This window comes from Triticum urartu, chromosome 3, assembly GCF_003073215.2.
Source record: "Triticum urartu cultivar G1812 chromosome 3, Tu2.1, whole genome shotgun sequence".
Taxonomy (NCBI): domain Eukaryota; kingdom Viridiplantae; phylum Streptophyta; class Magnoliopsida; order Poales; family Poaceae; genus Triticum; species Triticum urartu.
The window spans coordinates 408,345,061-408,359,023 of record NC_053024.1 but is presented as its reverse complement, the minus strand read 5'-3'; positions in this window follow the sequence as shown (position 1 = coordinate 408,359,023).

The window sequence follows — 13,963 nt, the reverse complement described above, 5'->3', positions numbered from 1 at the left end:
GTTAATACAATTCTAGCATGAATAATAAACATTTATCATGTTATAAGGAAATAAATAATAACTTTATTATTGCCTCTAGGGCATATTTCCTTCAAAAACTATCTGTTACCTATAATTTTAGTGCTTGCAGAGAATACCTTGCTGAAAACCGCTTATCATTTCCTTCTGCTCCTCATTGGGTTCGACACTCTTACTTATCAAAAGGACTACGATAGATCCCCTATACTTGTGGGTCATCAAAGAACACTAGGTGTTGTGCATGACCTGCACTTCGTCGTCTTTGCGGATCGGGGTGGAGCGGACGTTGTACTTGTGGTGCAGCTCCGTCGAGTGGGTCATGGACAAGAGCACTAGGTGCTGTGCACGACCTGCACTTCGTCGTCCTTGCGAATCGAGATGGAGCGGACCTTGTACTTGTGGCGCAGCTCCGTCGAGTGGGTCATGGACAAGAGCACTAGGTGTTGTGCACGACCTGCACTTCGTCGTCCTTGCGGATTAGGATGGTTTTTAACTTAGGCGAGTACGAGACTGCAGCTATGCCTCTGAGTGGGAGGATTGCTCTCTACTCGGTAGGATTTTAGAAACTTAGGCGAGTACGTGACTGCAGCTAAGCCCCCGAGTGGGAGGATTGCTCTCCACTCGGTAGGATTTTAGAAACTTAGGTGAGCATATGACTGCAGCTAAGCCCCCAAGTGGGAGGATTGCTCTTCACTCGGTAGGATTTTAGAAACTTAGGCGAGTACGGGACTGCAGCTAAGCCCCCGAGTGGGAGGATTGCTCTCCACTCGGTAGGATTTTAGAAACTTAGGCGAGTACGGGACTGCAGCTAAGCCCCCGAGTGGGAGGATTGCTCTCCACTCTGTAGGATTTTAGAAACTTAGGCGAGTACGGGACTGCAGCTAAGCCCCCGAGTGGAAGGATGCTCTCCACTCGGTAGGATTTCTAGAAACTTAGGCGAGTACGGGACTGCAGCTAAGCCCCCGAGTGGGAGGATTCTCTCCACTCGGTAGGATTTTTAGAAACTTAGGCGAGTACAGGACTGCAGCTAAGCCCCCGAGTGGAAGGATTGCTCTCCACTCGGTAGGATTTTTAGAAACTTAGGTGCATCAGGTTCGCAGCTAAGCCCCCGAGTGGGAGGATCGCTCTCCACTCAGAGTAGTTTTTGGAACTTAGGCGAATCAGGTTCACAACTAAGCCACCCACTGGGATATTTGAACATGTAACTTGACATGATAACAAGTATTAAGGCACTACAAAAATTTTGTCTTTGATAAGCAAACTGAACGACTCTTATTACAACTCATCGACCCGAGTGCCTAAGTCTTAAAATGACGAAGCAGATCCGCGTTCCAAGCATGTGGCGCGTCTTTCTTGTGTTCCACATTGTAAAGGTGATATGCTCCATTGTGGAGCACCTTGGTGATTATGAAGGGACCTTCCCAAGCAGGAGCCAGCTTGTGAGGCCGTTGCTGATCCACTCAGAGCACCAGGTCTCCTTCCTGAAATGCCCGACTGTCGGTGTCAAAACCGGCGGATCTCGTGTAGGGGGTCCCGAACTGTGCGTCTAAGGCGGATGGTAACAGGAGGCGGGGGACATGATGTTTACCCAGGTTCGGGCCCTCGCGATGGAGGTAATACCCTACTTCCTGCTTGATTGATCTTGATTATATGAGTATTACAAGAGTTGATCTACCATGAGATCATAGAGGCTAAACCCTAGAATCTAGCCTATGATTACGATCGTTGTTGTCCTACGGACTAAACCCTCCGATTTATATAGACACCGGAGGGGGCTAGGGTTACACAGAGTCGGTTACAAGGGAGGAGATCTACATATCCGAATTGCCAAGCTTGCCTTCCACGCAAAGGAGAGTCCCACCCGGACATGGGACAAAGTCTTCAATCTTGTATCTTCATAATCCAACAGTCCGGCCGAAGGATATAGTCTGGCTATCCGAGGACCCCCTAATCCAGGACTCCCTTGGTAGCCCCTGAACCAGGCTTCAATGACGATGAGTCCGGCGCGCAGATTGTCTTCAGCATTGCAAGGCGGGTTCTTCTCCAAATTCTGAATACCTGTCGAGTAGTGTTCGGCCTCCCATGAATGTTGCACTCCTTGGCTTCTGCGCCTAATAATGGCTATCCTCCACGTGTTGAGCGAATGCGAGAAGTCGGGGCATTTTTACACTTGCCACCCTAACCATGTGAGTAAATCGTCTATTTAAAGAGACGGGGATCCTCAGATCCAGATCACAACATCCTCCCCCAGTGAGTATCCATCGGAGCACGCCCGGAAAAAGTTCATCCCATCATGGCCGGCCATCGCAGCTCCTCCTCTCGCTCCCGTAGCCCTAAGCCAAGCAATTGGAAGAAGTGTTCCGTCCCCCACAGCCAATTAGTAGAGTTACAGACCCAGGGGTTTCTCCCTCCAGCGTATATGGTCCCCGTTCGAGCCGGACTTGCCACTTACAACGACGGGGAGCAAGCAGAGAGCTTTCCCAACCCATCCATGGGGGAGCGGGTATGCCTTGTCCCTTACTTATTGAGGGGGCTTGGATTTCCAATCCATCCGTTCCTCCATGGGCTCCTGGAGTTCTACGGCCTCCAGCTGCATAACTTTACTCCCGCCTCCATATTACACATCGCTGGCTATGTTGCCCTTTGCGAGTTGTTTTTGGGCTACGAAGCTCATTTCGAGCTATGGAAGAGGCTATTCTGCCTCGTACCCCATACACAGGAGGGGTCAATATATCAAGTGGGCGGAGCCGAGATATGGCGCATCGCCGGGACTGGATACCTGTCCGGTACTTCGAAGAAGACATCCGAAGACTGGCCTTCGGAGTGGTTTTATATGGAGGACATCCCCCTTCCGGACCCTATTCGGATGGGCCTTCCTGAGTTCGATAACGCCCCTTTGAAGAAACGCCATAGCTGGCGCCCTCGGAGCCCTCAGGAGGAAGATAACAGAGAGGTCCTTTACCTGATGGGCCGGATAAAAATGCTGGCCAAATCGGGATTGACAATAATCGAGGTTATGTCAATATGTATAATGCGGGGGGTGCAGCCACTTCAATATCAGGGACAACCCATGTGGCACTTTAATGGAGAAGACGATGCCACCCGCTGCAGTCGTAAGGGACCGGACTCCATCGCTGCTCTAGCAAAAATATTGTCTGATTTATATAAAGGAGAGGAAGAGGAGTTCATCCGCATCCGCTTAAAAGGAAGGAGGTTAGGACTGAGACACCGTCGCAGAGGTATGAAAAAGAACCCCGCTCCGTGGTTGTCGTCATTTAAAATATAATAACGTCCATGGTTCCTGGCAGGAAAAACGCTCGCCGAACCATATCTGGAGAGCCTGCTGGCCAAGCCTCCACCAGCCGGGCTCCAGAGCCGAACTTAGAGGCAGATGCTAACGTGGGGCCAACACCGGATGTTCCTCCTACAGAGGATGCAGATAGGTTGTCCTCTACGAATTCCGAAGTGGAGAGTGCCATGAATCACAAGCATCGTCGGGCCGTACTCGGCGACGCTTGTTTCTCTGAAGAGGCGTTTGATGCCTTCAACTCAGGAGACGCGTACATCCGAGCTGCTCAAAATGGTCTTGCTCGAGCCACGGACCAGTATGTGAAGGATATATGGGTAAGAAAATCTAATAATTATGTATATCAGTAGCCCCTGAGACTTGAAACAGTTGGCACAACTGATTTAAGGATCATTGTTTGCGTAGGTTCTTACGGAGAAGAATACCCAGTTGTCTCAAGAGCTGGAGGAGTGCAAAGCCCAGCTACGGGCCGCAGTTGCCGCAATGAAGGAGTCCGAGAAGGCCCCATCTGGTAACACTTGTTTCTATCTAAAAGAATGACATGTACCGGTTAGTATTCGGCATGCATGCAAATCTAACAATAGATTCTGCAGATGATCCCGAAGTGAATCCGGAGGTCGTGCGAGGGGATGAGCAACATGCTCAACGACAGCTAAAGGTTGGTGAGCGCGTGCTTACGCAGGTTAGGCGGGAGAAAAACGATCTCCAAGATGCCAATACCCGGCTGGGCGTTGAACTGAAAGATGTTCGGGCCCAGCTTGCTGACTCCATAAAGGAGAATAAGAGGCTTCAATGCGGCATTTTTAGTAAGTGCTTGAACGAACTTTTATAGAGTTCGGCGAAGAAACCGGCTAACAGAGTTATATCTGTAGGTATGCTGACGGGTCGTCCCGCAGAGGAGATGCCCGAGCCTGCGGGTGATCTTCTGCCAGAGCTCTCACAACTGCACGAACAAGTTCGGCAGGTGATGCAGGGCATTGCCCAAGCCTTGTGGCCATCCGCCCCCTGCCAGGAGGCCTGGGGGAGCTTGTAGAGATGCTCAAGGGAGCGCGGTGGCGCTTCTGATTATGGAAGATATCAGCCTGCCGACAAGGTGCAAGGGAAGCCTGGGACATGGTGAAGATGCGATATACCAAGGCTGACCCGAACCACATGGCCGAAGTCGGACCTATGGGGTCTGATGGGATTTGTCCTTCTTTGGTACCATCACCAGGTTTGCTAGCCAGTCTGGATGTTTTATTTCTCTAATGAATCCGGCCTCGAGTAACTTGGCTAGCTCTTCTCCCATGGCTTGTTGCTTAGGCTCAGAGAAACGCCGAAGAGTCTGTTTGACCGGCTTGAACCCCTTTAGAATGTTAAGGCTATGCTCGGCCAGCCTGCGTGGGATTCCTGGCATGTCTGAAGGATGCCAGGCGAAGATGTCCCAATTCTCGCGCAAGAACTCCCGCAATGCGGCATCTGTTGTGGGGTTCAGTTGTGCCCTGATGGATGCTGTTTTTGTAGGGTCCGTTGGGTGGACCTGGAATTTGACTATTTTGTCCGCTGGTTTAAAAGAGGTGGACTTGGATCTTTTGTCGAGTATCACGTCGTCCCTGTCCACCGTGGAGCGCAGCGCAGTTAGTTATTCGGCCGCAAGGGCTTCAGATAACGCCTCGAGGGCTAGTGCGGCGGTTTTATTTTCAGCGCAGAGTGCTATGTTCGGATCACTAGCGACAGTCCTTGACCTTGCTCATTACAAGGAGGAATCTGGCCCAATAGTGATGTACTGTTTCTTGGGGCTCTTGTCTAATGTGGGAAAGATCACTTGAGTCTGGGTGGGTGGGTAGATTTAGGTCCAAACCCTGACCCGATCTGAGACCCAGGGGCGGAGGAGTTTCCGAGCTTGGCAGTTCGGACTCCGAAATGTTGCCCAATAGTTCTGGCCCGCTGTTTGATTGTAGGTTCGAAGCTTGGGCCATGTCCTCCCGTGGACGGGTATCCGGCTCGGAGAGCTCAGGAATCCGTACATAGTTCATCCTCAAAATTGAGGAAGAATTGCTACATTGCTCCTCCACCACCGCTATCTGATGGGTGACCAGCGGAGAGTTAATCTCCCTTTGGTTGGGTTTAAGCCCGATCCGATCATAGTCCGTTGCGACTCCCAGGGTGGCAATGCGATCCAAGAGCTCGTTCAGAGAAGAGAGCTCTATTGGATCCATCTGCTCTGCGAATCCCGAGCCGACGTGGGGGCTGTTTTTGATGACCCGAGAAGTCATCGTCGGCGCGACGGCCGAACAGGCGGTCATGACGAAGCCGCCTAGTCGGAGAGTTTGGCCTACAGCCAGGGCTCCCCCCGAGATAATGTTGTCCTTGACAACAAGACGGGCCATCAAGCCTTATCGTGGTGGCATAGTGGAACTCTCAACGAGAGCACCAATGTCGGTGTCAAAACCGGCGGATCTCGGGTAGGGGGTCCCGAACTGTGCGTCTAAGGCGGATGGTAACAGGAGGCGGGGGACACAATGTTTACCCAGGTTCGAGCCCTCGTGATGGAGGTAATACCCTACTTCCTGCTTGATTGATCTTGATGATATGAGTATTACAAGAGTTGATCTACCACGATATCGTAGAGGCTAAACCCTAGAAGCTAGCCTATGATTATGATCGTTGTTGTCCTACGGACTAAACCCTCCGATTTATATAGACACCGGAGGAGGCTAGGGTTACACAGAGTCGGTTACAAGGGAGGAGATCTACATATCCGAATTGCCAAGCTTGCCTTCCACGCAAAGGAGAGTCCCACCCGGACACGGGACGAAGTCTTCAATCTTGTATCTTCATAATCCAACAGTCCGGTCGAAGGATATAGTCCGGCTGTCCGAGGACCCCCTAATCCATGACTCCCTCGCCGACCTCTCATGTTTTTGGCATGGAATCGATGGAGATCTTGTTGATAAATGGTTGATCGAATCAAGGCCATCTCTCTCTCTTCTTCCAGGAGGTCAACAGCATCTTGTCGTGCCTGCTCTACTTCAGCCTCTGAGAAAAGTTCCACTTGGGGCGTGTTGTGAAGCAAATCGCTTGGCAGCACGACTTCAGCCCCATAGACCATGAAGAAGGGAGTCCGACCAGTCGGCCAATTTGGCGTTGTTCTCAACCCCCAAAGGACTGAAGGCAACTCATCTACCCAAGCGCCTGCTGCATGCTTGAGGTCACGCATCAACCGGGATTTCAGCCCTTGGAGGATCAAACCATTTGCTCTCTCTGCCTGCCCATTCGACAGCGGATGCGCGGCAGACGCGTAGTCGACCCGAGTTCCTTGGGAGGCGCAGAATGCTCTGAACTCATTAGAATCAAAGTTGGAGCCATTATCCGTGATAATACTGTGAGGGACTCCATATCTGAATGTCAGCTCTCTGATGAAACTGATGGAAGTACTTGAATCGAGACTCTTGATAGGCTTGGCTTCGATCCATTTAGTGAACTTGTCGACTGCTACAAGCAAATGAGTGAAACCACTTCTGCCGGTCCTCAGGGGTCCAACCATATCCAATCCCCAAACAGCAAATGGCTAGACGAGTGGAATGGTCTCCAAGGCTGAAGCAGGTTTGTGGGACATGTTGGAGTAGAACTGGCAGCCCTCACACTTGTTGACTATTTCCTTTGCCATTTCATTTGCACGTGGCTATTAAAAACCTGCTCGGTATGCTTTGGCCACAATTGTCCGAGAGGAAGCATGGTGACCACAGGTCCCCGAGTGCATATCATTGAGAAGCATTCGACCTTCTTCTGGTGTAATGCATCGTTGAGCAACTCCAGTCACACTCTCTCTGTACAGTCGTCCACCTATCACGATGAAGGCTTTGGATCGATGGACGATCTGACGGGCCTCATCCTCATCTTCTGGGAGCTCTTTTTTGAGTATGTATGCAACATATGGCACCGTCCAATCAGGGGTGATGACCAAAACCTCCATGATCAGGTCGAGCACGGCTGGGATTTGAACTTCAGTTGAGTCGGTGGAACTTTTTGGTTGTGGGGGCTCTTCTGAGAAAGGATCCTCTTGAACTGACGGAGTGTGGAGATGCTCCAAAAACACATTGCTGGGAATAGGCTCGCGCTTGGAGCCTATCTTCGCCAGATCATCAGCTGCTTGATTCTTGACTCGGGGTATGTGGTGGAGCTCTAACCCCTCAAACTTCTTTTCTAACTTCCTCACTGCATTGCAATAGCCAGTCATAGCTGGGCTCCTGATATCCCATTCCTTCATCACTTGATTGACCACCAAATCCGAGTCGCCGTAAACCATTAGGCGACGGACGCCGAGTGAAATGGCCATACGCAACCTGTACAGAAGTGCCTCATATTCAGCCTCATTGTTGGAGGAATCAAAGTGAATCTGGAGAACATAACTGAGCTTGTCACCTCGTGGGGATACCAAGACTATACCAGCACCAGAACCATTCAGCATCTTGGACCCATCAAAGAACATAGTCCAATGTTCCGAGTGAACCTGATTCGGTTGCTGCTGCTCACTCCACTCGGCGAGGAAATCTGCTATTGCTTGGGACTTGATTGCTTTCTTTGCCTCAAACTTGATATCTAATAGAAGGAGTTCAATCGCCCACTTCGCCACTCGACCAGTTGCATCTCTGTTGTTTAGAATTTCTGATAATGGAGCATCACTGACAACTGAAACCGAGTGATCTGAGAAGTAATGTGCAACTTTCTTTGTCGTCAAATAAATTCCATAAACCAACTTCTGATAATGAGGATATCTCTGCTTGGACGGAGTTAAGACTTCTGAAATATAATACACTGGGCGCTGAATTTTGTAGGCTTTGCCTTTTTCTTCCCGCTCGACCATGAGCACCGTACTGACAACTTGTCCAGTGGCTGCGATATAAAGCAGTAAAGGCTCTTTCCTGATTGGAGCAGAAAGCACTGGCTGGGTGGAAAGCAGGGTTTTGAGCTCTGCAAACGCTGCGTCAGCTTCAGGAGTCCACTCGAACTTGTTAGATTTCTTCATCAGTCGGTAAAGAGGCAATGCCTTTTCACCGAGACGAGAAATGAATCGGCTCAATGCGGCCAGGCAACCAGTAACCTTCTGGACATCACGCACACGCATAGGGCATTTCATTCGGAGGATTGCGCCAACTTTTTCTGGGTTTCCATCAATCCCTTGTTCGGAAACGAGAAAACCGAGTAACTTTCCTCCTGGGACTCCGAATGTGCACTTTGATGGATTAAGCTTGCTATCATACCTTCTCAGATTGGCAAAGGTTTCGGCGAGGTCAGTCAGTAGGTCGAAACCTTTACGTGACTTGACCATGATGTCATCCATGTATGCTTCCACATTCTGACTGATTTGAGTGAGCAGGCACTTCTGAATCATACGCATGAAGGTGGCACCAGCATTCTTGAGACTAAAGGGCATGGTAACATAGCAAAAGCACCCGAATGGGGTGATAAAAGCTATTTTTATTTCATCAGGACCATACAGTCGGATCTGATGGTACCCGGAATAAGCGTCCAAAAAGGACAAATGCTCACATCCCACAGTCGAGTCAACAATTTGATCGATGCGGGGCAGAGGGAAATGATCTTTTGGGCAGGCCCGATTGATATGCTTGAAGTCGATGCACATGCGAAGTGAATCGTCTTTCTTGGGGACCATTACAACATTGGTGAGCCACTCGGAGTGGTATATCTTGTGGATGAACTCAGCTGCCAGAAGCCGAGCCACCTCCTCACCAATTGCCTTCCTCTTCTCCACGGCGGGCTGACGGAGATGCTCTTTGACAGGTTTTGCTTTCGGATCGACTCGCAAACGGTGCTCAGCCAGTTCCCTAGGTACACCTGGCATGTCAGAAGGTTTCCATGCAAAGATGTCCCAGTTATCACGGAGGAACTAGATGAGCGCTTCTTCCTATTTGCTGTCGAGTGTTGTTGAGATTTGAGTCGGAGCAGCATTAGGATCGGTCGGATGAATATGAACTTGCTTTGTTTCACCAGACGACTGAAATGCAGATTCTGAAGCAGGCTTCTTGGCACGTAGAAAATCACTCGGATCTGCGTTCTTCTAGTACTCTTGCATTTCCACTTCTGCCATTTGTTCATCAGCAATCTTTGAGCCCTTCTGGAAACACTCCTCCGCTCTCCGCCGATTACCAGTGATCATGATCACACCCTTGGGACCGGGCATCTTCAGCTTGAGGTATACGTAACATGGTCGAGCCATGAAGCGGGCATACGCAGGCCTGCCCAGAATACCATGATAAGCACTGTGAAAATCCACAACTTCAAATGTCAACTTTTCCTTGTGATAATTCTTCGAATCGCTGAAAACCACGTCAAGAATGATCTGGCCGAGTGAATCATCTTTCTTCCCAAGGATGACACCGTGGAAGCGCATATTGCTTTCACTGAGCTTGGACATCGTGATGCCCATCTATCGGAGAGTCTCAGCATACAAAATGTTCAAGCCACTGCCACCATCCATCAGGACCTTGGTCAATCGAGTGCCCTCAATGACTGGGTCGACCACCAACGCTTGCCGCCCTGGGGTAGCAACACGTGCCGGATGGTCAGATTGGTCGAATGTAATGGGAGTCTTAGACCACTTCAAATACGTTGGCGTTGCCGGGGCTACCATGTTTACTTCTCTGTTAATGAATTTTGCTCTCAACGTCAGCAAAAATCATCAAAGTGGCATTGATATTGGGGAAACCATCATCCTCCTCTTTGCCTTCATCCTTATCAGATTCCTTCTCTTTCTCGTTGGGCTGGCCCTCTCGGAATTGCTGGATAAGGAGTCGACAATGTTGAGTGGTATGCTTGGGATAAATCAGGTTTCCCTCTTCATCCACCTTGGTGTGTATATGACACGGTAAATCTAGCACATCATTTCCTGTTGAATCTTTCACCTTTTGGGGGACCCATGGTCCTTTAGGTTTTCCTTTGAATTTCCCCTGGGTCACCACTGCAGCTTCACCAGGAGCGGCAAGTTCGGCTTTACGCTTCTGTTTCTGATTGGAATTACCCCCTACGGCATCTTGGGCGACTGGTTTATTTTTGCCACTCCAGAGTCGGTCTTCTTCCTCACCGTTAGCATACCCAGTGGCTATTTCCATCATTCGGGTCAGAGTCATATCTCATGTCCGACCGAATTTCAGGTTAAGCTCTCTGTAATGAACGCCCTCCTTGAAGGTGCAAACTACTTGGTGTGGTGACATGTTTTCCACTGTGTGGTGTAAAGTGGTCCACCTCTGGATGTAATCCCTCAAAGTCTCATTCGGTTTCTGAACACAATGTTGCAATTCTTTCAACCCTGTAGGCCGCTTGCAAGTGCCCTCAAACGTCCTAACAAACACTCGGGCCAATTCTTCCCAACTGAATATGTTGCCAGGAGCCAACTAATTCAACCAATCTCTGGCTGACCCTTCCAACATCAAAGGATGATGTTTAATGGCTACCTCATCATTACCGCCACCAATCTATATAGCCACTCGGTAATCCTCTAGCCAAGTGTCGGGTTTGGATTCACCGGTAAACTTACTTAGCCCAGTCGCTAACCTGAAGTTGGGAGGGATTTCTACGGCCCTGATGGCACTGCTGAAACACTCAGGTCCGGATACATGTACTCGACTGCTTGTTGGTCAATCTCTGTCCTGTCCTTCTCTGTGATCTCTATTCCGGTCGACCAAACCTTGTACCAAAATTGACCTTGCATCAAATCCGGGTTTTCTGGGGTCAACTGGATGTCTTCGCTCATCACCATACGGACGCCTGTCATCAGGTCGCCGGGGTGCATATGATCCGCCCCTCGGAGGGGTGTGGGCACTCGACGGCGGTCCTCACGGTCGAACCGATGATCATATTGCTCATGGTTCTGACCCATGTACTGCTCTTAACGGTGCCCTCGGTCCTCACGCCGCAGAGGCGATCTTGGGCTATGGGCCGACTGGACAGTGTTCGCTACCACAGATCTGATATGGATCCTGTTGCACGACTGGGAAACTGTTGTGTTCTGTTCTCCCGCTGCTCAGAGCAGCGCTCAAATCTGCATCAAACCCCTTCCAGCCTCTGATTGGGATGGCTGGATTGACTCTGCTATGCGGGCCGCAGCAGTAAGATTCTGATTTGGAGTATGGTATACCTGATGTTCGGGTGGGAACAATTGCCGCCGTCGTCGACTGGATTCTGGAATCAGTCGCCGAGCGCGTTCGTCGAGTGAATGCTGAAGGTTCTCCAGTCGCGCGCGCTCAGCCAACGTGGCCAGGCGCGCGGCCTCCAAGGCCCGAGCCTCAGAGGTTTCCCTGACGATGGGAGTGTGGAGAGCCTCCGTGTTGCGATGATGCAGCCCCTCCCTCTGCTACGAAGTGAGGGCTTGAGGACGATATTCTTCATGAACACGCGACGGATCGCCGCCACCATCACCGCCATCGCTGTGGCGGTAACCAGGCGGGCTGCGCGACGTGTCGACCATCAGGACTTCTGCCGCGGGGTCGCTGCTGTCACACTCAGGCAGGGTCTCGACGGAGCCAGTCGAACAACCCGTAGAGAGATTCATCGGGCTCGATTTCCATGACTTGAGGGGTGGCCGACCGGCGAGCCACCGCATGCTTAATCCACCGCTGAAGCCACGATTGACCGGATCGCTTGCGGCGACGAGCAGCAAGGAGCGAAGACGTTGCGGGAGTCGACCGATACTGGGTCGACGGTTGCCGCAGAAGGACGCCGCGGACGCACGCCCAAAAGTGGGTCGCCCCGCGGACGCGGAGAGCCTCGACGTCGAGGGGAGCTTCTTGAAGCCAAGCGGAGTCGTCGGCGATGAAAACGAGCGCGCCGAGAAGGATCTCGCGGCCCTCAGCCAAACCTCCGCTGGAAACCATGATGATGGAAATTGGAAAAATTGCAACCTCACTGGAAGTCGCTAAGACACCTGCCCCAAGGTGGGCGCCAACTATCGTGGTTCTAAGTCTGACAGTAGAAAGGGGGGTACGTAGGAGGAGGCGAGATCCTAGCTACGATGAGGTTGTGCACGCAAGATTTACGAGTTCAGGCTCTTCTCGGAGGAAGTAATAGCCCTACGTCTCGGTGCCCTGAGGCGATCGACTGGATTATGCATGAAGTTATAGGGGGTGCGAACCCTTGCCTCAGTGGAGGGGGTGGCTTATATAGAGTGCGCCAGGACCCCAGCCAGCCCATGTTACAAGGAGTTCAATGTACATAAAGGTGAGGTGTTACTGGTAATGCCAGCAATAAAGACATATAAATGATCATTAACACTACGGAGTGAACGCCGGACCGTTGCCATCCTGAGTGACTTTAGGTCTTCTGTATTCCGAGTGGTTTCTTGTACGGTAGAATGGTGATATATTGGTCGAATGGAATTGGGTTATCCAAGTGGAATTGTTGGTCGAGTGGGTTGCACTCTGAGGAGATTCCAGTCGGTGGAAACTATTGTGCTTTGAATGCTGTTTATCTTTGGGTAGTGTCCTTGGGAAGGGCGTCTAGGTTAGGCCTATTACCCTACCCTAGGTACATGTCATCGTGAGGCACCCATATGCTCCCAAGCCGACGTCTGCGCCCAGACGAGCTGCGGCGAGGAATACTCGGAGAAGATCGGCGTCGCGTTGACGTCGACGATGTAATGCACCATACCGGCGGGGGTTCCAAGCTGCTTGGCAGCGTAGTAGTACGAAGGCTTGTAAGGCTCCGGCCACGGCAGCGTCTGTACTGTGGGCGCGCCTGTCTGGCGGCGTCCGCCACGACCGTGCCGACCGCCTCGTCCGCGACAACCTCCATGCCCAACGCCACCACCAGGCCCACCAGCGGCCAACCGCCTCTTGAGCTTCTCCTCCTTTGCGGCCTTCGCTTTGACGCGGCGAGTTTGCCGCGTCACCGAGCTAATCTTCCAGGAAAGTGTGATGTTCGGATCCTTCGGCTCCATCTCCAAGTTCCATGGGTCGGCGGCGGAAGGAAGGAGAGGGTGAGAGAAAAGAGAGGGGATTGGGCGGAGAGCAGTGGGGAAAGGAAGAAGAGAGTAGTGGATTTTGGCGCGGAAACAGTGCGGGATGCTACAAAAGCGTGGACTCCGAATTCCTTTTGGGTGGGCCGGGAGGTAGAGAGCGACGTTTTACGTGTCCGGACTCCTGCAAAGGCCCCCCGTGTTTGTCTCCGGTTTGCGGGAGAAAACACATACAAACCACGTTGTGGACTGATACAGGACTCCGTTGGATAGCTTCTGGAGTCCAGACAGCGCGGTCCAGAGGTTTGCAAGTCGGCATTGGAGATGCCCTTACAAAGCAACTTTAGTGCTAAGAGAAGCAACTTCTTGCTAGGCGATAAGGACTGCAGCATGGGGTACCTTGACGGGTCGTCGGAAAACGACGGCGAGGACCCTCTGAGCTACCTGCCAGTAGGGTCCATGGAGAGGACAAGCAGCACGGGGCTCGCCGTGCCACTTTGGGGCCCATGGTGGAGATCCTGAACCACTCGATCGTGGGAGGCTTTGTGTCGCACTGCGGGTGGAACTCTACGCTGGAGAGCGCGGCGGCAGGCGTGCTGATGGTGGTATGGCCACTGTTCGTGGAGCAGAGGATGAACGCGGTGATGCTGGAGGAGAGGAACGGAATGGCGATGCGGCCGAAGGCA